Below are 26,426 nucleotides of genomic sequence, written 5' to 3' on the forward strand. Positions count from 1 at the left end.
AATAGGTGTTATAATTATTTTTTCAGGAAGCATTTCAGTTTCTTTCATGCAGACAATGTCCTCCACCTCACAGGAAAAAGTGCTTTCAAGTTTCATCTTCTCTGACTGTAATAAATATTGTAATTTATATGTGTATTATTGCAAGTACAGTAGTCAGTCACACTTCAATACTTATGTGTGATTTCATGTGTATATATATATATATATATATATATATATATATATATATATATATATATATATATATATATATATATATATATATACTTCTCTCCCCAGGATTCACGAAGCCTCCGTGTAAGAGTTATAACTCTTACACGGAGGCTGCAGTTAAACGGAGTGATGTCAGCATGCTTTGCATATTCATGAGAGCATGCTGAATCACACCTAAGTCTAACACGGTCCATGTAAGACAGTAGGGGGCGTGTCCGTAGACTGAGCCCTGCAAGCGGACACGCCCCCAGAAGTGTAAAAGTGCCCAAAGTAAGCACCCACAACAGAGTCCACGGAAATGTGAATAAACACAACACAACACATGCCCCGACAGACTATGAACATAAAATATATATAAATGAACATGTTATATTTTTTTTAAATTGTAAAGATGTTTAACCGTGAGTGCGCTCGTTTGCGCGGGTGTGCTCGTAGCGCAGCTACAGTTAGCAGTCAGTGGGAAAGCATATAAGAACTAAATATGCAAAACAAGCCAGGAAGCAATAGCGTAGCGGTAGAGATGTTGGTTGAAGAGCAGGCATTCATGGTTCGAGCCCCCACAACACCAATTATTTTTTTTTTTTCAAAATAAGCAGGAAACAAGTCCCTGACAAATATGTACACATAAAACCACAATTTATGTCAAATGTAATGAAATAGCCCATTTATATTGAAGACATGTGAGGTAAAAAAAGAAGAAAAAATGCCAGATGTGCTCATAGCTGAGCTACAGTTTAACAGAGTGAGTGCATGTGCCCGTAGATGAGCAGTGGTTTAACTGGTGCAAAATGAGTGCCTGTAGATGAGCAGTGGTTTAACTGGTGCAAAATGAGTGCCCGTAGCTGAGCAGTGGTCTAACACACTAAATCTATGTGCCCCTAACTGAGCTGAGCGTAATATGCGTGCCAATAGCCAAATGAGGCTTAAACCAGCGTATCCTGTTTGCGCGGAGCTGAGTACCGCGCAAACGAGCTAACCGATGGGCAACGTTGAGCAAGCCGTATCAAAACTGCCTTTACACAGACACACCCCTCAGCATGTCTAGACAGTCATAAAAAATAAAAAGCAGTGGCCAGGTTTGAACCCAGGATACTATACACCATAGTCAAGGTACCAAACCACTAAGCCACAACAGCAGTACGTAGAAATGCAATAAAAGCTAATATATAGGAATGAATACAAACTGGAGCATGACAATGCAGGTTTACTGAAGATGATACAATTCCAAAATGGCCAATCACAGATATGTGCAGGAAAAACAGACTATATAAGCCCCATAGGTGGGAATACACAGCATAAACGATTGTAGAACTGACCTGCAGGCAGAATGACAGGAGTAGGAGAGGGTAGTTGCTTCCGAGCACAGAGGTGGGGTGTTGAGGAGTCCAGGTACATGGTCTGGCTCCTAGTCCATAATCATGAGGCCCAACTCATGCAGGGCCAGGTCCTCTGGGGAGCATACAGGGCTGAGGCGTGGGACCGGTTGGCTCATGATCTCACCAGTGCCACAGGGATTCCAAGGACTGGTGAGCAGGTCCGTCACCACCATGCGGACCTGAAGAGACGCAAGCAGGACCAACTGAACCTTTGGATCCAGGAGGCCCGGCAAACACCCAACACCCCACTACTGAGTAAGTAACATTTAATTATGTATGTAAGAAATTAAACTAGCTGATATTATGGAGATGTCCAATATTACTTCATTTATATTACAGCTGCAGGTGTCCGTTCTGCGAACCGCAGAGCCTATGGCAATAGGCTGGTGCGGTTGCACCACCAGGCAGGTCAGTAATCCACTACCAGTAACTGTAAAGAAATATAAAAGTATGACAGTCAGCAAAAGAGTGCAGTGTAGTCAGTAAGTAATAAAATCTGCAAGTAACAGTGTGAAAGTGTATGCAAGTATTGCTTGATTACAAAAGTATGTTTCAGCCTGTAAGTTTAACCAAAAAATGAAACTGTCTGACATATATTCTGAAATAAAAATGCCCTACCTGTAAGAAAATAGTACACAACCTGCAGCAGGCTGAAAAGTATAGCTGCAGAAGATGATGAAATCACATGTGTGAAATATATCCCTGTGGAAATACTGAAACATGACAGAAGTGAGACTGCTGGAAAGGATTGTAATAACTACTGGTAAAACATGTCAATAAAGCCTAGAAGTACCATCCTGAATAGTAAAATGAAAGCAAGTGAGAGAGTGTGAGAAAGTGTCATGAATCCAGCAATACAGTAGTAATAACCCCTGAATAAAGTATACTGCAGTCAAGACAGAATGAAATGCATGTGAGATTCAAAACCAAACAGCAAAATCTGTTCAAAGTGTTGCTGCATCTGGAATGTGTATCCCAAAATCTGGATATGTTGCTCTCAGTCTGCAATATGCAGATAGGATGATTGTCTGATATACCAAACATCCACACTTGTCTACAGCTATATAAAGCAAATGTAGCAGGATGATGTAGCTGAACAAAGCTAGATATGAATGTGTATGAAGAACCATAAAATGTATATTGATGTTGCAGTAACAGTCCTATCACCAAGTTGAAATAGTTATCATATAGGAAACTGTAGTTAGAACAGTAGTGTGTATATAACTGTAGCTATTAGAAATGTACAGCATATGTATTGTGATTCGAAGGTGTTAATATTACTTTCTTTGCCCCACCCTATAACCACATATAACCCATGCCACATGAAAATGGTATGTGCAATCACAATTAACACCCCTGGACGTTTGTCCTGTTGGGTCATATATATTTGCATGTCCGTTGATGCATCTGCCCTGTTCATACATCCACACCTGATGGCCTGTTGCCATCAATTAACCCTGCATGTTGTTGGACTGTGTATTTCTGTTCAAATTATGCATGTGTTATGCACGCTGTTCAATGGTGTGAATATCTGGGTGTTTGGTTAATGGGAATACTAATGCATGCTTTTACAACTAATTGTGAATGGTATTATATGTCACTAACCCAAACTGTCATGACATAATGCAAAACATAGGACGACAGGGAAGGTGGGTTCCAGCGGATCCACCTCTCCCACCTCAGCTGGCGAGTGCACCTGGCACTAGTGCCAAGTCTGGACCCTCCTCCGGTGGCCTTGTGCCACCTGCAGGTGGAAGCGCTGCAGGGGATGGGGCTCGCCCCCCCTCTGCAAGTGTGGCCGGAGGAGAACCACCACTCACCCTCCGTAGCGTCCGGACTGTGGTGCGTAGGGAGATTCGAGACTCTGTTCTCGAACCCCTACGCCAGCTTGAGGCATGGGTGGCACAACTTACGGGCATGCCTGTTGCCCGGCCTACACAGCCCCCAGCACAGCCCCGTCCTGGGCAGTGAAGGAACAGTGGCAACTGCCTATGGGTGGGGATATCAGTTCCACTGTTGCCATCTGTGGGATCATGGGCTCTGGATATCCAAACCTCCGTCCCCGTCAATTGCGTAACCCCCCCACACGTGTCATACATCGGCCCCTGTATGCGTCTTGTTTGTCTTGTCTGTTTACCTACCCAACCTACCTCCCCAGCTGTACCAACTTCCATCACCTGACATACCACTCTCACCTGAAAAAAAAAAAAAAAAAAGGGCACTCTGTACCCACAAAACAATTACGCCCCATACATAGCTGCCCATTCTGCACACATGTCTGCTGGACATGGAACCTATCAATTACAATTGGCTGTACAACAAGTATTATTGTTGTCCTGACACCTCTCTCAGGGGTGGAAGGTTTCAAATGTCACACCAAATTACATACATATGCACAGCTGTTGCTGATGAAGAAATGGGCAGCTATGGGCCTTACCTACATCCCTCCTGCACATCCCAAGCTTGTTTCCCTACTGTCTTACCCTCTTTGTGACCCCTTTTTCACCACTTTCCTGTCTCCCCATTTTCTTTTCTTTCAAAGAAAATAGCGCGGGTGTGCGCAAGAGTAAGCACGTTTAAGCGGTTGTAAGCGGGTGTGCGCTTGTGTGCGCGGAGCTAAACGCCAGTGCGCATGCATGAGCTCCGCACAAACCAGCGCTAACCCGGTTACAACTGCTTAAAAGTGCCTTAGTCACTTTGATTGACAGGTCCTGTACTCAGTTCAAAAGCAAAATATAATCCCACTGTCAGTCCTGAACCCAGGACCTTGGAAACAGTAGTCTGTATGACTTACCACTAAGCCATGACTCTTATACAAGAACATTGTGCTAAAATAAATATATCATGTAATAGTAGGAATGAATGTAAAGGGAATATAGATGTGTAGTACACAAAGCATGCCATTTAGAATTACTATCAAAACTAGTGGATTTCCATAATAGTAGTGTGTGAACAGAAACAGCCATGCTAGTTGGAAGCTAGTAGGTAATAATGTCACTATAGCACCTTGCAAGCCACACACATACTCTCAGCAGGATAATCACTGCCCATACCCCACAACCTCTTACAGGAACACATCTGGACCAAGTAATAAAATATGTGGAGCAAAGGCCCAAAACCAGGGACACATTACAAATAATGTTACAACAAATGCAGACAGTTCAGAGAGTAACAGGGTCTGCACTTTGTGGGATGTTTGGAAGGGTATGCACTTTGAAACTTGAGTGTTTGTCACCATATTCTGACTTGAGCCCAGAGTGATTTGCCAGAAAAAGGTGTGCATGAGATATTGACCAAAATATGAGGCAGAAATGTGGACAACCTGCAAATATCTGTACACATGACAGGTCTGACACCACCATATTTGAATAGTTAAGAGCCTAGACATAGCAACAGTGAATGACTTACAGGGATGCCCCACAGACTCCATGTGAAATGTACAAACAGTAGGCAGAAAGGTGTAACACATGCAATGGTAACTATGGAGTCCTGAAAGTATTCATCACTTGCATGGCAGAAAAAGTGTAGTAATACATATGCTCATGCTAACCCACAGTCACAACTGCAGCATACCAGACATTTTAATGGGTGTACCCCACTGATATGTACCATTCCATGAGGCACATAACAGATGAACCTGAAAGTATCTGGGGCCCGCTCAGCAGCATACTCAAATACCCTAATAGATGTCAAGGCCCACACCATGGCCAGACCACACTGCATGCTGTAACACCCTAGCAGATATAGCAAGCATTCCAAGGTGTGAATGTACATGGAAAATAGGAAAGCTACAGCAGCACACTACAGTCAGGACACCTAGCAGGCATACAAGTAGTGACTGTAAAGGGCAACTATTGAAGCCTTAGCAACAAAGTGCAAGCAAAAGTGAAAGGAAAGCACACACACACACATTAACAGTAGTAGTAGTTGTAGGTGTCAGTGTACATACACAGTTAGTACAGGAAACTGGAGAAATAAATGGAGGAATGTTAATCTACAACACACCTAGAAATATGAGAGAGATACCAACCTTTACACTCACAGAACATTGTCCACAGCATAACAGCATGGTCCCTGCCCTTAAAATCTGAAAGGGCTACGCCTATCTCACATACCTTTTATAGCACTGTTCTGAAATCACAGTGAGAACTGCAATCAGTACACAACTGGCTGCATGCAATTAGCAAATGCTGGCTAACAATTGGTGCAGAGGCCATCACATGGTCATATGCAGATACCTACAAAAGTATGCTGTACTCCCAGTCCACACATGCAATACTTTCATTGCACCCTGAGAAGGACGTGAGAGACAGACAGACAGAGAGAGAGAGACAGAGACAGAGAAAATTGCAATTAAGCAGACACAAACAAATTGTTCAGCAACAGCCACCTGAAAGCTGACAACTGGGAAGTGGAGCAGCAGGACAGAGAACCAGACGGCAACACAAGCAGCTGTTGCAAACACAGGTAATGTAAAGTAATACTATAAAGGTCTACATACTGTGAACCCTCCATATGTGTCATTGGTCTGTATCCATATGTATATGAAGATGTGTAAAGGGCAGGGGGCATACAGCAACTATCAGTGAACGCTGTACATACATTTGTATGTGAGAGCATCTATGTTCACATATCAATGTTGGTTGATTGTAGGTTGTAGTGCCATGTACAAAGTAGGTTTCACAGTTATGTATGTTTAGCAGTATGTTAGTGTGTGTATACAGTATGGTAGACAAACATGTTGATATACCTGTCTAACATATGGATACATATGTATGTCAACATATGTATGTGTATATATATACATATATATATATATATATATATATATATATATATATATATATATATATGATATGCATATATGTATACATACATAGAGAGAGAGATGTAGGAATACATAGACAGATGTAGATAGAATATTGTACAAACATATATATGTAATGCACACATACAGATATAGATATATGTAGATACATATACATAGACAGACTGATCTGACTATCTACAGGTATGACTGTATATGACGACCTTCAACACAGCCTGTCCCACCCCCTCTGTCACTCTCACCCCTCTGTGTCCCCCCTCCACATCTATAGCAATATATGTACATCAATATATATATGTGTATATGTATACATACATATATATATATATATATATATATATATATATATATATATATATACTTATAGATATATCTATATACATATATATATATATAGAGAGAGAGAGTGAGATGTATATAAATTCTGAGTGAGGCACATGTGTACAGATGTATTGCAACAGGTGCCTGGTGACAAAGGCATGGAGTGAACACCAGTGTCAAAACCGGAGTACCATACCACATTCCAAATCACCTACACCAGTAACCACCAGATATGTGATTGGCTGCCCATCACTGCATGTGTCAGGGGTGAACAGGGTCATAAATGTGTACAATAGTGGCCCCAATGATATTCACAGTGGCACACTATCCCTGGAATACCTGCACATGGTATGTGTCAGCGGACATGGTGTGTCAGCTATGGACATGTAGGTCGGTGTACCCTCCACACCACATAATGGATGCCATGGTATGGACCTCACATGACAGCTACAGATATGGAGAAGGACACAGTGACATGTACAACACTGTGACAATGCACTCAAACACATTACCAATGCATAGTGACTGACAACACCACAGAGTACACATATACTACCCACATAGAGGTTACCACTCCCGGATTTACATATGTAAGTCACACCCATGACAGATGTCCAACAACCACAGTAACACCTCACACCATCCACAACCTAAATGTCTGCTGTGTGTCGTCCGTGCCACTGCAATAGAGTGCACATGTGGAGGTAAAAGTTCCTACCCACAGATAAGACATACCCTGCAATAAACCACACAGTGTTAAGAAGCAAGACTCCCCATGAGTACATGTCACACATACCCCTGCTGAATGTTAGTCAGATAGGTAATATGCCATATGAGTCACCCTGTGTAACTGTGTGACAGCAGCAGGTACCATCACACCACATGTGTCACAATGGTCAGGGTAGCAGAACAATACGCTGCTGTAGTCCCAGGAGCAATAACATATTGTATAGTATTGTATTGTAATGTAATGTATTGTGTTGTATTGTATTGGTATGTTGAGGTGCCTCCTTCGTGGAGTGGAACCACTGCTGCTATGCGCCAGTGTACTGGTACATATCCTGTAGTCAGGCTAGTGTTACATAGCACTTCTATATGTGTGTTTAGCTCCTGTCAGAGTTGATGTAGCATGCAACTGGGGATACCATCAGGTCCCATTCATGTTGTGCATTCTGCTGTCCTGAGGGTGGCTCTCACCTGGACATCTGTGATGACAGGGAGGTTACAGTCAGCTGGGATAACTATGTCTTATTTTGGGGGAGAGGGCGGGGTGACACCTGCACTGAACCTGTCTGCCACAATGTTGCCAATATCTGTGGTGTCAGTGAAATATGTGTTGTTGTGTACTAACTATGGGCATAGAGGATGGATCCTGACCAGGTTGCTAACATAACTGAAGAAGGCCTTCTGGTTATCTGTAGTGTCCCTCTTGATTTCCCTCTCAAAGTTGCCCATGGATGTTTGTATGATGGAAAATAGATCCTTACTAGTGCTGCTCAGACATGCCCTCCCTTTATGGAATTATGCTCTGTCTTGCAGTAGCTTCCATCTTCTGTAATACAATCTGTCTATGGCTGGGGTCCACCAGACAGGATGCTGTCCCTTTGTGGAGAGTGTCTTGGTCATATATGGGATTGCATGATCCATGCATTCTCGGAGATGTCTGTAGAAAGCAATTGTGTAGGGGTCAGCATTTTGGGTTGCATCTGCCACTGGCCCAGTGGGCTGAAAGGATACCATGTCACTGTTACAAAGTGTAAAGTTTGCATCTGTAATGTTATTCACTATAGTCGTTTGTGCTGGTGGTGGAGGTGGGATATGTATATCCAGGGCAATCAGTGTGTGGTCAGCTCACAGTAGTTGATGATGTAGGCCATACAGTACCTAGATACAAACCCCCAGAGTGAGGAGGTGCTCTTGACCTGAATCAGTGTTCTGACTGCTGGGGTTTGGTAGTATGTCATATGGAGTGTGCCAGGTACTGTTGCACAGTTGCTGACTGAGCACTGATACCTGGCCATTTACATGTGTATCCACCAATAGACAGACAGATGCTACATATGTGAGATATGTTGTATCATAACAGTCGAGTAGCATGTGTAGTATGTGTGCCAAATTCTGCTGACATATATTGCTGATATCAGGTTATTTTCTTTCTCAGGTACATGGCCCACCCGCGGAATCCCACTTACTCCACAGCTGAGGATGAGGAGATACACCAGAGCCTGGTGCGGGATTATGCAATACTCTTTTCCCGCACCAGCCAGAATCAGCAGGAGAGGGCTGCACTATGGCAAGACCTTGTCCGTCGGGTAAATGACATAGGTACGCATAATAGGACATATGAGCAGGTACAACATCACTGCAGTGATTTAATCAGACATGTCCATCAGAGTGCATCGGATATCCACAGGCAACAGGTCGCCACAGGTGGTGGGGTGGCTACACATCCCCCACTCACCAGACTGGAGGGACTACTCATGAGTGTATTGGCTCCAGTCCACCAGCAACAACAACAGCAGCAGACATGCATTATGATGGAGGCTGGAGCCACGCAGCAGCAAGACAGTGAACGTGCAGGTAATATGCCATATGTATAGTTGACTGTTGTGTACACTGGTAGTTAATGCATGTGTGAGGTGTGTCCTTGGTTTGTAGCTGTCACCATAGTATTTAATGTGCAAGTGTGATATCCTCAATATTAGCAGCTGACCTGTGAAAGGCGACTGTTGTACTACTGACCTGTATCATACTCAGTAACAATGGCACAGTTGTGCCCACTGACATTAGTTTCTTCACGTCTGCAGGTCCCTCTGATATAACAGCAATGCAGCCTATCCATGCTGGTGAGTGTGTATCAACAATTCCTGTAATAGTGTTGATAGTAATAGTACTATTTGGCTCACTTAGTAGTGCTCTTTGTATGCATGTAGGTGTGTCTGTGTCTGTGTGTTGATAACACGCATACTGAGTACTGTACAATTGTGTGAAACTGTGTGCATGTGTGCATGTGTGCACCTGTGCATGTGTGCATGTGTGCATGTGTGCACCTGTGCATGTGTGCATGTGTGCATGTGTGCACCTGTGCATGTGTGCACCTGTGCATGTGTGCATGTGTGCATGTGTGCACCTGTGCACCTGTGCATGTGTGCATGTGTGCACCTGTGCATGTGTGCATGTGTGCACCTGTGCATGTGTGCATGTGTGCACCTCTGCATGTGTGCACCTGTGCTTGTGTGCATGTGTGCATGTATGCATGTGTGCATGTGTGCATGTGTGCACCTGTGCATGTGTGCATGTGTACATGTGTGCATGTGGGCATGTGTGCACCTGTTCATGTGTGCATGTGTGCATGTGTGCACCTGTGCATGTGTGCATGTGTGCACCTGTGCATGTGTGCATGTGTACATGTGTGCACCTGTGCATGTGTGCCTGTGTGCACCTGTGCATGTGTGCACCTGTGCATGTGTACATGTGTGCACCTGTGCATGTGTACATGTGTGCACCTGTGCATGTGTGCACCTGTGCATGTGTGCATGTGTGCACCTGTGCATGTGTGCACCTGAGCACCTGTGCATGTGTGCATGTGTGCATGTGTACATGTGCACCTGTGCATGTGTGCATGTGTGCATGTGTGCATGTGTACATGTGTGCACCTGTGCATGTGTGCATGTGTGCACCTGTGCATATGTGCACCTGTGTACCTGTGCATGTGTGCATGTGTGCATCACTGGTAATGTGTAGACATTGTAAACTGTGTTTCCTGTTTCCCTCCCACAGGTTCTGGTGCTGCTCTGGTGTCATGTAGCAGGAAACCTGAATCAGGTGCCGTGGGTACTGATAATGATGACATGTGTGTAATGGCACAGGAAAGTATGCCATGGTCTGCCATTGGTCAGCCGATTGACAGTACATAGCTGTCGACCCCATCAATGCGCACAGTTATCCTGCCAATACACCCTTTGTCACCAATGTCCCTAGGTGATGGACAGCATACAGTGGGCATTGACCAGGGTAATGTGGTATCTGTGGCACATGCCTCCCCACACAGCAGCCATGGGCATGGCCCAGAGATGGTACCACACAGACAGATGTCCAGGGGTTCTCGTGGGAGCATCCATGGGCATACTGCCCCTGTCAGACGTGCCCACAGAGGTCTTACATCCTCAGCTATGTTTCGGGCTGTCATGCAGGCACAGTCACGTATGGAACGGTACACCAGACAGGGTCTGAGGGAGCTGACAGCATGTCGCACAGCCATGACTGACAGTATGCGTGACATTGCGGCTGCCATCCGTGATTTCACCAATTTCATAGACAGACGTTGTGGGGACATATTAGACCAGTTCCACAACTACATGTCCATGAGCCAGGGTGATGGTGCGCGGTTGAGGCGTCGACGTGGCCATATGCCAGCAACAGCAGCAGCTGGCAGTCGTCGCGGACGACAACAGGGCCGCGGCTGCCCCCGTAGTGCCAGCAGCAGCCCCAGCAATGCTGGGTCTGTGCTGTCATCAGACCGCCCCAGGAGACCACATGCACATGGCTCTGGCCGGCCCGACAGGGATCTGTGTCCAGTCAACGAACACCTGCTTCTGATGACAGTACCCAGTCTGGGTTGGTACTGGATACGGTCCGTAGCACCCCTGCAAGGCACAGGTACCGTGTCCGTGGCCAGAGACACTGATCTGTATGACCTGGCAGGTACAGTCTGTGGCTGTCCACAAACACCAGTATATGGCAGCCATGAGGTGGAACTGTGTGCATCCATACACACATGTGAATTGACAACACCTAGGGCTACCGCATACACACACACTGCATCAACATTGCCCCACCTTCTACTGCTGTCCCTCACCAACACACATACACATACATGTCAATTGGTGGTATCGGTGGCTGACTCAGGCATACCAAGTTCACACCCTGTGCATATGATGAAACTGTGCCACCTCCTGCAATCTGTAACAACTGTGCAGGTACAGGTTAACATGTTGCTGATGCAGAGGGTGACCACATAGATGTGTAGTAATAGTATCATGTGGTTAACAGTACTGTGTGCTGAATTAATTGTGGGTATATCACAGCATGCCTGATGCAGTAAGTGTATGATTGTCATGTCCTGTTGTCTACACCCATGGTAAGTACCATAGTGTATCATCTGCACATGTTGGCATACTGGTGGTAATGATGTCAACAGAAGGCTACATACATAGGTAGCACAGGGGATAAGGTAATGAATGTAGTAATACGCAATGATGGACATGTAAATTGCAAGTGGCATGTTGCCCACACTGGACTCTGCAATGCAGATGTTTGAGGATGTTGATATGTGTGCAGTACTACACGACTGGTACAGGACACACAGGAGCACCCTAGCACTGCATGCTCACATCTCATACCATGCTAGACAGCCCCAACACACAAAACTAACTGTCACAGGAGGGAGAGTCCCCATATATGTCAGGGATACTGTGGTGGCAGGCCAGGTAGCATACATCCTACTAAGTATGGAACCACTGAGTGAAGGCTCAGTGTCTGTTATTTGACATGTGTATTACTGCAGGTATGAGCACATGGGTTTCCATCCAGTTATTGTACATCCTGACAGTACATGGTCTGTACACTTGTGTGCACTGAGACTGGACCCTAGCCATCTGACCCGTGTATTTCCATGTACATGTGCATAGTGCCTGCATATTTGCAGTGTTACCTACTGGAACTGGTACAGCTTGTTTGTTGTACAATGGACTACATGCAGCCCTGTTTACTGTAGCTTTGTTTGCATGCATGTTTGCTTGCAATTACCCTGGAATACTGATCACACCTGCAATGCATAGTTATAGAGCTTCTGTGGACTCCTAGTACCATCTGCATAGCTTACTATATGTATGTCCATGTCCCACTTGACAGGATGTCACTGTTTGTCCTGTTCACATGTACATTGCCTGTGACACAGTGCATATGACTTACCTGGCATGTGTCCACGTGAGCAGTCATATATGCTACTGCTAACTAATCACAGGCACTACACCTTCACATATTCATCTTCTGTTGAACTACCTGCTTCGCTAGGGACGGCCTGCACCTGTCACCCTGGGCTTTCAGATATTGGCAAAGGCTCTTGCTACCCCATAGTGCCTATGTTAGGCAAGGCTCAAATGACAAACCCACCTTCATAGGTATCACAAGGGATAGGAAACTAAGAGTAATGCTACCCAACGCCAGAAGTCTAAACCTCCAGATGCATGCACCCAAAACACTCCTTGGCATGGAGAACATCGATATCTGTGCAGTAACAGATGCCTGGTTCAGGGCTACTGAGAGCACACCAGCACTACCAGGTTTAACCTGGTTGATTTCTTTGAAACAGTCACCAAGGCCATTGGCGAGGGAAGGTGGTTCACACAGCCTACCTGGACCTCGCAAAGCCTTCACAACAATACCCCACTTGGGCATTCTAGAGAAGCTCACCAGCTTAAATATAAGCCCCTATGTCACTAGATGGATTGCACAGTGGCTCAAGGACAGAACCCACATGGTTAGAATTGCTGGAGCCATGCCAGACTCCAAACCAGTTACGAGTTGTGTCCCACAAGGCTCAGTCCTGGGACCTCTCTTGTTTGGTATATATTTATTGGAGGTACAGGCCAACACGGACGGACTGTGGCTGACCAAATATGCAGATGACTGCGAACTGGCCACCATAATCGACTCTCCAGCCGACACAAGCATCTTCCAAAGGGGCATCATAGGAACAGACAACTTGTGCCAGAGCCATGGCCTTCAGCTGAACAGTGTTTAGAAAGGGAAATGTGCATCCTGTAGTCTGTTCACCTAGTTGCCAAAAGGGACATTTTCCTCACACACACTAACCCCCCTCAGCCAAAAACACACACTTGCCAATTACAGGATTCAAACCCCTATCTGACTATGTTATGACACTTGAGACGGACACATTAGCAGAGTGTTCTATTCACATTACTATGAGGTTTCTCTTCTCTTGCTGTACTTATAGGGTGCTGACATCATCAGTGTTTAGAAAGGAAAATGTGCATCCTGTAGTCTGTTCAACTAGTTGCCAAAAGGGACATTTTCCTCACACACACTAACGCCCCTCAGCCAAAAATACACACTTGCCTATTGCAGGATTCAAACCCCTATCTGACTATGTTATGACACTCGAGACGGACATATTAGCAGAGTGTGCTATTCGCATTACTGGGAGGTTTCCCTTCTCTTTCTATACTTATAGGGTACTGACATCATCAGTGTTTAGAAAGGGAAATGTGCATCCTGTAGTCTGTTCAACTAGTTGCCAAAAGGGACATTTCCCTCACACACACACTAACCCCCCTCAGCCAAACACACACTCTTGCAGAATTCAAATCCCTACCTAATTATGTTATGACACTTGAGACAGATGCATTAGCGGAGCGCGCTATTCGCATTATTGGGAGCTTTTCCTTCTCCTGCTATACTTATAGAGTGCTGACATCATCGGTGTTTAGAAAGGGGAATGTGCATCCTGTAGTCTGTTATCCTAGTTGCCAAATGGGACATTTTTCTCACACACAATTGCACATACACACTTGCTATTTGCAGGATTCAAACTCCTACCTAACTATGTTATGACACTTGAAATGGATGCATTAGCAGAGCGCGCTATTTGCATTAGTGGTAGGTTTCTCTTCTCCTGCTGTACTTATAGAGTGCTGACATCATCGGTGTTTAGAAAGGGGAATGTGCATCCTGTAGTGTGTTTTCCCAGTTGCCAAAAGGGACATTTCTCTCCCACAGACTTACACACACACACCAACCCCACTCACACACACTGAGCATTTGCAGGATTCAAACCCCTACCTAACTATGTCATGACACTTGTGACGGACGCATTAGCGGAGCGTGCTCTTCGTATTACTAGGAGGTTTATCTTCCCCTGCTATACTTATAGAGTGCTGACATCATCGGTGTTTAGAAAGGGGAATGTGCATCCTGTAGTGTGTTTTCCTAGTTGCCAAAAGGGACATTTCTCTCCAACAGACTTACACACACACACCAACCCCACTCATTCACACACGCACACTGAGCACTTGCAGGATTCAAACCCCTACCTAACTATGTTATGACACTTGCGACGGACGCATTAGCAGAGCATGCTATTCACATTAGTGGGAGGTTTCTTTTCTCCTGCTGTACTTATAGGGTGCTGACATCATCAGTGTTTAGAAAGGGGAATGTGCATCCTGTGGGGAGGCAGACACCAAGCACACTCTGGCTAAGCTGTCATTCCCTCGGGCAAACAGCCTAGTGCTGACCTCTACACCCATATGTTTAATTGTCAAATGCACATTATTTGTTGCTGATAGACTGTTTGCACATCTTTATTGCCATAGCATTCCCTGTTTGTATGAACAACTTGTGCATCTGTGGAAGATGTTTGCATATGAGAGGGACCCACTATATCACGTATGTCTCTGTAGTCATTTAACTGTGTGCACTGGGCAGACTGCTGTAATGTGGTTGGTTCCTGGAATAACACGTAAAAATACCAGATATGTGTGTCCAACTGCTAAACTGAGATTTGGCCTAAGTGTGTGAGCATGCCCAGTTCAGCCTTCCCATGGCATGTTGTCTGACATATGTCTCATTTATCAAAGTGTGTGAGCATGCCCAGTGTGAGCATTCCATATGTTGGACTCTGCAGCCCACCACATTTGTGGATGAGTGTGAACTTCAACAAATATCACCCGTTTATGGTTGTGTGTTGTGTGTCATGTTGTGTAGTTACTGTACAACTGCTTTGTGTGTGAACACAACAGGATTATACTGTGCCTGCAGTGTTTGCATGGGATACTTTGCATACAGTTGTCAACATCCTTTCACACTGACCTAACACTGTAGTACTGTATAGTGTACTGGTAGTACTTTGACTGTGGTGGACAGTATCCTGGGCTTTAGTGCTATCACTGCTTTACATTTCGATAGTGAGCACAACAGCCTGGTTAGGGGCCAGTTGTGTACATCTGACCATGTTGCATTCTGTTTAGATATGAACTACTTAAACCAGGCTTGTCCAACATTGGTAGTGTATTCCACAACATAGGTGTACATTTGCAAACACTAGCGATGTGCCCTTGTCCATGTCTAATGCTAGTTAGAGAGTGTGTTTGTCCTTCAACACACATTGTAAGTGGAGTTTGCCATGACATATGTCATGGTTAGTATACTGTGCCTCTGTCTACCTGTGACATGACAATGATACCCAGGATAAAGCTACCATCTCCCATCCACTCATCAAGATTCCTATTGAGGAAGATTGATAAGTGACTCTATGGGTAGCCTGTACTGGGAGTTCACTCATAGGTGGGGGTGGCTTCTGTGTTATGGATCATGCAGTACAGCTTGTCCTATGTAAGTCAGTGCTGGAGTTCAGGTCTCTCATGTGCATAGCTCACTGCCATTCAGATTGTACAAGGTGCAGCATGTTTATTGATACCAGCAACACAGGCAACACATGGCATCTGTGCAAGCTCTTTGATACTCCTGGTGAGGTACTGTTGGGGACTTTACGGTTGATGGAGGTGTCTGCTGAGGTACATCCCACAGGGGCTATTGTAGTCAATTGTCCACTGATGAAGGATGACTGCAGAGCCACAATGACCTCCCCTTATCTAGATCTGACAACCTTCATGATTAGGTGGGTATATGGTATGTTTCTGTAAACACTACAGCACATGTTTGTCCAATGCAGGATATCTATCACCTTGTGTCCCCAGGTCTCTCATTACATGTTAACTACATAATGGGTTAACACCTATGTGGTAATTGGTGGGCACTTACTGTATATATCCACGGGGGTTGACTATACACTTTTCTGCAATTAGCTTGCTGACATGGCTATGGCACCAGTTGTCTGTTTCTATGTGGCCCTTTTGTGGGATGCTTGTGTTGGCTGGTGGATCATATGTGGTGAGCAGTTTGTAGTCTTCTGCAAACATGTTCAGACACAGTCCTTCCATGTTTGCCTGTACCTATGGGACATATATACCAGACGAGGGAGATCCCAGGACCAAGCCTTGTGGGATGCCAGTTATATCTGGTTTGTAGTCTGACATGGCTGCAGCATGTCTGACCATGTCTGTTCTGTCCTTGGTCTGGTTTGCAACCCCTCTACTGACATAGGAGTTTATATTTAAGCTGGTGAGCTTATCTATAATGAACATGTAGGGTATTGTATAGAAGCCTTTGCAAGGTCCAGCTATGCTGTGTGGACCACATTACCCTCATCAATGACATTAATGACTGTTTCAATTGAGTCAAACATGTTTAGGGGCAGGATCTGCACTTAAGAAAGCCACACTGGGTAGGGTCCGGTGTCAGTAGGTCCCCAATATCTTTATGTCTGTGGTACATGCTGATCCTTTCCATAGCTGTGCAGACCGAGCTTCTCAGGATTCTGGGGTAGTAGTTTTCAGTATCCATTCAGGCAACACCTTTGTTGAGAAGGACCACTGTTGTTGTGCACTGCTCTTTGGGTACATATTCTGTGGTAAGGCTGACATTGAGCAGTAGTGTGATTTGGCATTCCATTCATCTTGGAGTCCATGTTGCAACTAAGCCCAGGACACCATCTCATACCATTGCTGCTGTGTGTTTTGCTTTGTAGATGCTGGCTGTTACCTCAGCATCTGCAATGTCAGGGGGCCAGCAGTCTGCTGGGATAGATATTCTGCATTCAGGGGGGGGGGGTTGCACTGCACCTGTCAGGATGTGTGTTGGCAATATGTGCATGTGTTTGTGATATTTGTGTGATTCAGAGCATATCTGTGAATTCCCAACATGGTTCCTACCATCAGTTGTGAAAGCCTTGGGATTATCCTTAGTGTCCTGTACAATTTGTATCTTCATAGGTTCATAGGTTCATACTAGGCTATCCACCCTAGGGCATTTGTTAGCTTAGCCAGAGTGTGTGTGGCTTTTGCCACCCCTTGCTATGTGAATATTATGGCCATTTATGATTTGCTTTGCTGTGCCTCTGTCTGGACATGACACAGTGAAGACCCCCAGTGTAACTCTACAATCATCCATCCACTTGGCAAGATTCCTGTTGAAGAGTGTCAGTGAGGGGCTCTGCCTAACATGGAGTGGGATTCTGGTCCAGGGTGTGGGGAGCCTCTGGATTATGTATCTGTCCCACCAGCACATCCTATTTCATTATTTGTTGAGGTTGACATCTCTCACTCTCACAGCTCCGATGGCTTTGAGTTTTCTGGGGTGGAGCATGTCCATTACTCCTGTGTTGGGCATGGCCTTCTACAACAAGCATGCAATGCCTCTGTGTAGGTAGTATGTGACTGCATTCAGCTGGGGTGTCTACAGCCAGGCAGCATATGACATATATTTGAGACCCTTTATCCTCTTGGTGAGATACCTTTGAGGTCTTTCTAACTGCTGCAGGTGTCAGGTAAGGTACATCCCATATGAGGCATTGTACTAGATTATGGGTGTGATAAGAGAACAGTATAGGGGCACAATGACCTCTGTTGACGTAGATGTGAATCCTTTCCTGATACGGTGTCAGATGTAGACAGTCTTCCTAGCCACATTGGCAATGTGGGTGTCACATAACAGGTTACTGTCCACTTGTGTCCCTAGGTCCCTGGTTACTCCTTCCATACATAATGGTTTACCACCTATGTGGTAATTTGTGGTACCTTGTTTGGTATTTGGTGGGACATTCATACTGTCCAGTGTCTTCAGGACGGCTGGGTGGGGTTCCTGTGTATGAGAGTGTGGTCTGTAGCATGCTACAGACTGTACAGCAGTCTTGCCTACAGTTAGTTGCACATGGGTGGACTCCAATGCCTTGTGCATTGTCAGTTACCTGGACGTATGGGTGTCTGTGCTGAATATGGATACTCACCCTCTTTTATGTTTTGTTCCAGGTTTTGGGGCCATGACACATGATATGTGGTATAACCTGGTAGTGCTGGTGTGCTGTCAGGAGGCTTGCAGCAGGTTTCTGTCACTGCACAGACATCGATGTTCTCCATACTGGGGGTGGCCTTGGGAGCATGCATATTGGGGTTTACACATCTGGCATTGGTCAGCATTACCCTTATGTTTCTTTCCACTTATGTTTTCTAGGGTGGTGGGTCAGTCTTTTCAGCCTTGCCTACAAAAGGCTCTATGGAGGTGGCAAAGGCCTTATCCAATATCCAGACGCCCAGGGGTAACAGGTGCAAGCCATCCCAAGAACAGCTGCGTAGCTTGTCAAGCATGACATCCCAAGCAGACAGACATTGGATCCCCTTGGAATGACACCAGTAAGTGTGCCACTTGCTATGACTGATCATTCCGTGTTTGTACTGTGGCATTATTCTTGGTAAGGGTAGGATGCTGCAAACGGTGAGTGTCATACCGGCCTGGACTACATAATCAGAGAGCTCATCTATGTCTCTTTTCATGTAGTCTAGGGAGGTACATCTCAGGTCATTCACACCAGCATGGACTATGACTGCATCATATTTCTACTTGCTTTGGTGTGACCTGCATACTTCTGTTATGTGGTGTATTGTGGCAGCCTACAGGCAGCTTACTGTACCCTTTCCTTTGTTCAGTCTGGTGTGTGGGACAGCAGTGTGTCTGACTATGGAGTCACCTATTACAACTGTATCAGGCATGTTGTTTCTCCTTCTGGCCTGTGACTGTTTGGCACACCAGCTTTGTGTACTATGTGTTGCATGTGCTATGTTTGGAGGTTGTTTGATTGGGTGTCTGCTTTAGAGCCCTCTGTTGGTGTGCTGTGTTTGTAATTTGTGCCTCCGGGAATGTTTTTCTGTGTTTATGTGTTTGGTTTGCAGTTGTGATAGGTCTATGTGGGACTGTGTTTGTGGTGTGTGTGGTTACCTTCTCCTCCTGACTAGTTTTGGGAGTACTGAGTTGAGGGAGCTCAGCCTCCAGTTTGGATAGATGGTTGCATCTCTCACATATATTTGTATTTCTTGGGTGGAGTTGGGGTTGTCTGTGTACTTGGGGCAGGTGTAACATTGCCTCAGGATTCACAGATTCAACTTGTTGTGGCTGGCCTTAGTGGATTGTATGTGTGGACAGATTTTATTGCCATACTACCGATCAGTGATTACTTCATTGTTTATGTTTGCTCTATCATGTAGTAGCTTCCTCATTCTCTTGCATGGTTTGGTTATGGCTGGTGTCCACCATGTCAGATGCCTGTGTATGGCATTGTGTCTTGTTTTAATTTAGGATTGCATAATCCAAGCATTCCTGGCAGTGTTCATGGAATGGCTGTATTACAGGTTCTGAGGTGTGGCCCATATTTTGCACCTGCACAGGACCTTTAATGGATTCCACATCAGTTTGGAGGAGTGCAAATATTGCTTTACACATGTTTTCCACTGTGGTTTTCTGGCCAGGGACTGTGGTCAGGATTTGTATATCCAGTGTGATTACTCTATGGTCTGGTTTTACCAGTGAGCAATACACTTCTCATCTTGCCATCCAGTACCCGTGTTGCTGATTATCACATCCAGTATGCTTACCCCTCTTGTGGGAGTGGTACGTTGTTCCTGGGCCTTTTGGTTTATGGATTCTATGAACTTTTGTCCTACACTGTTGGAGCTAGTATAATGCTCCCAGTCTATGTCTGGGTATTTTCAGTCACCCAATATAATGTGGTTTGGAGGACTTGATATATTCATGTATTCCAGCATAGGCCAGGTGCAGTTCCTGGTGTTGGGACAGTAGTCTGTAGCAGGCTATAAACTGGGGGGCAGTTTTAGCCACTGTTACTTGACCATGGCTAGTCCATGCTGCTTTTTGTTGTGGTATCAACATGGGGGTGTGGTTATCCTTGACAATTCTTGCTAGTCACCCTCCTTTTGTAGCTTGTTCCATGTTTTGAGGCTGTACAGCACAGTATGAGGTGTAATCTGGTAGTGTTAGGGTGCTGTTGTGAGCCTTGACTCAGTTTTCTGTAACAGCGCAGATATCAACATTCTCCATACTGGGTGAGTTTAGACTGCATGCATCTTGCTGTTTCGACTTATCCCTTATCTTATTCTTATCCCTTCTGATACCTATGGAGATAGGTTTGTGTTTTGAGCCTTACCTATTCAGGGCACACTGTGGGTAACAACAGCCTTTGCCAGTATCCATATGGCCTGCACTGATAGGTGCACGCCAGTCCTAGCAGGTGGAGCATCATGTCATGCTCAGCATGTCATCCCAGACTGGCACACATTGGATCCCCTTTGACTAACTGCGATACTTCAGTCAATTATTGCACTTGATCATCTCATTGTCATATTGTGGCATGATGCTTGGTGAGGGTAGAATGTTAGTCAGGGTCCTTAGGTGTGCATATAGTACATGGTGTTACATTACTTAACACATAGCATTCATGCCTCAGGTGGTGCTGCAGGGCTGCCTCTGTCGGATGCACATATTACACTTCCCTGTACATGTTTGAAAGCAGGTTGTGTCATGTTAGGCATCCCTGTTACTATATGAGTGAGTCAGAGAGGGGTATCATTCCCAGGGTTCCTACTGAGCCAGTGTATGTGCTATGCGTTGCCTCTTTGCCAAGGCCAGGGTATACTGGGCACACCTCCTTCTGCCTACTGGGGCAGGCTCAGGTTGTTCCTCCTCCGAGTCACGCTCTGCCTGTGATGGCCTTGGCAATGGTGGGGGGCTGTTTGGCCCAGCCCTATGCTGGTCCTGCTGCAGCTGTTTTCGCAAGATCATATTATGTAGCATAGCACATACCATGACAATTTGGGTACATGTAGTTGGTGTGTACTGCAAGGCTCCACCAGATGTGTCCAGACACCGGAACCGTGACTTGAGCAGCCCAAACACACGCTCTATTACATTACGTGTTTGTGCGTGTGCCTCATTATGGCATTCCTGTTCAGGTGTGTGTGCGTTTCTGATGGGTGTCATCAGCCACGGCTCCAGTGCATAACCTGCATCCCCCACTAGGTGTCCGTGCGGGATGTCCCCATTGGCAAATGTCTGGTACAGCTGCGTCAAATGCCAGATGTGGGAATCATGGTAGCTCCCAGGACAGCCAGCACACACATTAATTATTATGCCCTGGGCATCACACATGACCTGGCAGTTGATGGAGGGGAAGCCCTTGCGGTTGATGTATGCCCTACCCTGCTCACCGGCTGGTGCTTTGATGCGTATGCGTGCAGTCTATTGCACCCACTACCTCAGGGTATTCCGCTATTTGCTGGAAGAGACGCATATTGCTGGCCAATACCTCACGGGCATTGGGGAAATATACATGATCACTGACATGTGCTGACATGGCATCCAGGAACTGGTGCAGTACCCTGGAGGCTGATGCCTGTGATATCCCCATCATATCACCAGTTGGTCTCTGGAAGGTACCTGTTGCTAGTATTCTTAGGCCAACACATACCTTGGTTTCCACTGGGATGGGTTCCCCTCTGTTGGTTCTGTGTGTGAGGCGTGGCCTGCACAGCTCCACTATTTGCTGCAGGAGGTCTCTGTCCACTCTATAGCGCTCTACTATCTCCAGCTCATGTAACCTGTGGTAGGTGACCCTGGGCCTGTACACTCTTCTCCGTCTCCTCACTGTGGGTTGTCTGGCACCATCTGCATTGTCACCACCCTCAGCAAGTCGCCTATGTCTCATTATGACAGCTATGGCAGCCCCTAACATTTCTGCTCTGAGTTCAGCTGTTTCAGTTTTCACTTCTAATAACTTATCTCCTGTCTTGCAGTGTCTCTTGAGAGAAACACCCTGCACTGCTGTTTGCAGAGTTTTAAGTGCTGGGCTGGGCTACTATTCTGCCTGTGTAATTGCCTGCTTCTAATTGTTTTCACCTGCTAGCTCCAGCAGTATTCCCTGCTAGCTTCCTACTAAATCCGTTGTTTCCTTTTTGCTCTCTGTTTCCTCAGGGAGGAGCCGTGTGCAAACCAGCAGAAACATGCTCACAGTGGCTTACACGCATGCACACATGCTTACACGGTTCAGAATCTGCTTATTCGGATTAAAACGCGTGCACACCCACGGAAACAGTGTTAAACATCTCCCAACACGGTCCCACATGCTCAGTCTGCCTTACACTCGCGCACACTGCCTTACTTGCGCTTCATGGCGCGCACACGTGCGCATGCACGCCCAGCAAGAAACTTTGGTGTAGGCAACAGTGTACACCTTCCATTTCTTGACTTTCTCATGCTTATTTAGTGGCACACCTCTTTCCATGATATCTGTCTGACATCTGTCATGTAACTCTGACCTCCAATGAACTGCATTTCTTTCTACCATTCCCCCCTGTGATGTCACCTATCTCCTACTCTTTTCCTCCCCCTTCTGTAACTCTTACACTACTCAGACTGTGCTCATTTGCTATGTGACAGTGGAATTCAGTATCCTAACACTCATTTGCATCAGATTGCCTACTAATGCTTAGTTACATCTCTTAGACTCAGCTTCCCCCCTTAGCAACCACTACACGGTGGCCATGTTGGTTTTGGTCTGCTGGTCCCTGCATTGACATTCCATGTATTGCATAAAACCCACATTTGTGGGTTTATAACCTTCGTTTTTATGTTTTATACAGCGCAGCCCGTTTGCGCGGGGCTGCGCTGGGTTTAAACATCGGCAATCGCCGAAAAAAAAAATATATATATTTTTAAGATATTTGCATCAGGTTACCTTGCCAATGGCCACATATTTGGCCATTGGCATGCTGCCTGATACATATGCACCCTTTATTTGGAGCTGACATGGCTCCATTGCGGTTTTTGCAGAAACATACTCAGTTGTCAACTGAGTACATTTCTGCAGCTAAAACGGCTCTTACACGGGCTGTTCTAGGCTTCCTGGATCGCTAATCATCCTCATTTGCATGCTATTCGGCTGCAAGTGAGGTGATTAGCTTATCCACGCCCACTCCGTGTAAGAGCCGTTTTAGCTTGTCTCTTACACGGACTTTGGGCTGTTCCTGGATCGCGAAGGCTGCATGGAGTCTTACACTACTCTTAGACTCCGTGCAAGCCTTCGTGAATCCGGCCCTTTGTCTTTTTAATTTCTCCATATCTTTTGGGTTTCCAATACTATGACAGGAATGGACCCCATTCTTATGTCAAAGTACAATTAAAGTTCATGAAATTAGTATTGTTTCACTCTTTGACGTCAGCAAAAAGTGCTCTTCGCAGCACCTGCAATGTGCTCAGTAATAACTCCTTCTGTAATTCGTATGAAGTTACATATATTGATAGCATGTCTAAATATGATTGTAGACTCTTTTTTATAAGACCTTTTGCTCCTACTACTATTGGAACTATCTGGGTATCTTTCTTCTACATTGCTCTCATTTCTGCTTGCAAATCCTCATATCTTATAACTTTGTGTATCTCTGTATGCAGGACACTGTAGTCACTGGGTGTGGCGATTTCAATGATCAATGCTATTTTTTGTCTTCTTTTCTTGGATCACTATATCCAGTTTTCTAGTATCTATCTTTTGAACTGTTGGTAATGGATGATCCATCTCTGCCATTAAGGACAAGATCATGTCTGAAAAGGGACCCTTAGTCCAGTGCACTTACCAGTTAGTAAGTGAATAAATATAAGTAAAAAATTATGTTAAAGCCGGAACATCTCATGCACTGTTAATGTATGGAATGATAACTATTGCAGAATACATTTTTATCAACCACCTCCAGTTGTACCATTTTCATAAAGACAGAATAGGATTTATATTTAATTTATTAACTTAACTCCTGTTTTTTATTATTTATTTTATTTCTGTATTTATTGACATTTGATTATCAGGAAAGTCTGACTGGGTAGAAGTTATTTTTTAGCAGAGGCCTGGAGAGAAAAGCTGCAAATGATTACAAAACATTTTAAGGACAATAATTTTACAATCTTAAAAATAAAACAAAGACATATGCAGTTTAAATAATTTTAGTTAAATCTATGAGTGGTTTTCCATCCTTGTACATTTCAAACCAACCTCCACAAATGTGAATGCTTCTGATAAAGATGACACATTTAATACAAATTAAGCTATGTACCACCACAGAATTACACTCAGCTTATAGAAAATATCAGAACTTGCCTCTCTCCAAAGGTTCTAAACACTATAAAGTCTTAATTAGCCAGTGACAGATCTTTTAAATTTTACCAGAAATAACTAAACATCAATCAAAGTTCCTCTCTATTTCTGCAGTTTAAATAGTTTTCATTTATTTAGATATCATTATATTTCCCATTTAGCTTTTCATATATCTCATCTCTTCTTATTCATTACTTTTGACTTAGTTTGGCATTCACTCACTTCCTGTTTCTTCCATATCACTGTCTCTATTATTATCAATATTGCACTCATTTATAATTTTTTACCACCCTCTATTTTTCTATAAATGGTGAAACCTCAGATGTTGTTGAAGAAAGCTGTCTTTAATATTTGCACTGTAAGTTGCATATTTTGGGAGATACCCAGTATTATTTGTATTGCTAATTATACAATTAAATGTATGTTTCATATTTCTGTAGATATGTCAATAAATGCATGTGTATAAGAATTTATTGTTGTCACAAGAATGCTTATATGGTTAACAAGAATGTTCTAACAATATATGTCTACTCTGTATAGTTTTCAAGATATGAAAATTTCTGAATGTTTAGAGAAAATACTGTGGGAGGAAATAGCCAGGGAATTGTTATGGCTAGGCTTGTATAGGCCCTAGGGCCAATAGCCTAGTACCCGCCTATGAAACTATGAACCTATTTGGGGTTTGTGTGCATTTTAATATAATATAATATTTATAGAAAATACTGTGAGTAACTTGGCTGCTATCACTGTAAATAATCTTCTTACTGATAACATTACTATTTGTGCATTTTTAATAGCTTTTATTGTTCACAAAAAATGTATATTTGTTTATCTTATGACTTTTAAGGTAACTCCTTATACTGTGATGTACATCAGTGATTATTCTTGCCTTTCTAACTATTCACTTTTTGTATGCTGCCCTTAAAGAGAAATCATTAAAAGGAAGGATGTTCTTTATCAATCTTATAATGTTGACACTCAGCTTTACCCTTCCCTCTCTAGGTCTTGAGGCAGATTTTACTTCTTTAGAAGACTCTTTTGAGTCTTTCCTGGATTGCACATGCTATAATTGACTGAAACATTAACCGACAATGACCATGGCACTTCTAGTGTGATTTACTGTACATCCATCCAGTTTCCCATTGTTATTGTTGCCTTTGCTGATTTATAGAAAATAAAAACAGTTGGAATTTGTTTCTCTAATACGTGATCTGTGAATCATTCTTGATCCCTGACGCTGCTATCACATAGATATTATTACAGGTGATTTCAGTTGTGATGCAAAAGCAAAAGGGAAGAAATTAGGGACAGATATTAGCGACTGTAGAAAGATATTGCAAAGTTATTATATATGTGCAAATTGTATTATATATGAAAAATGAAAAAATAATGGCATAGATATGAGAAAAGGATCTATAATGAAAATGTGATGGGGATGGAAGAGCATTCAACAGAGGAGGTAAAAGATATGCTATGAAAAGGAAGGTGAAATGCTTGTCATGAAAAAATGAGGCTTAGGGACATACAGAGCAGATGGAGAGTATGTAACTTGAAATTTAAG

Source organism: Protopterus annectens, chromosome 4.part0 (assembly GCF_019279795.1).
Source record: "Protopterus annectens isolate FY-2018-M chromosome 4.part0, PAN1.0, whole genome shotgun sequence".
NCBI classification, from domain to species: domain Eukaryota; kingdom Metazoa; phylum Chordata; order Ceratodontiformes; family Protopteridae; genus Protopterus; species Protopterus annectens.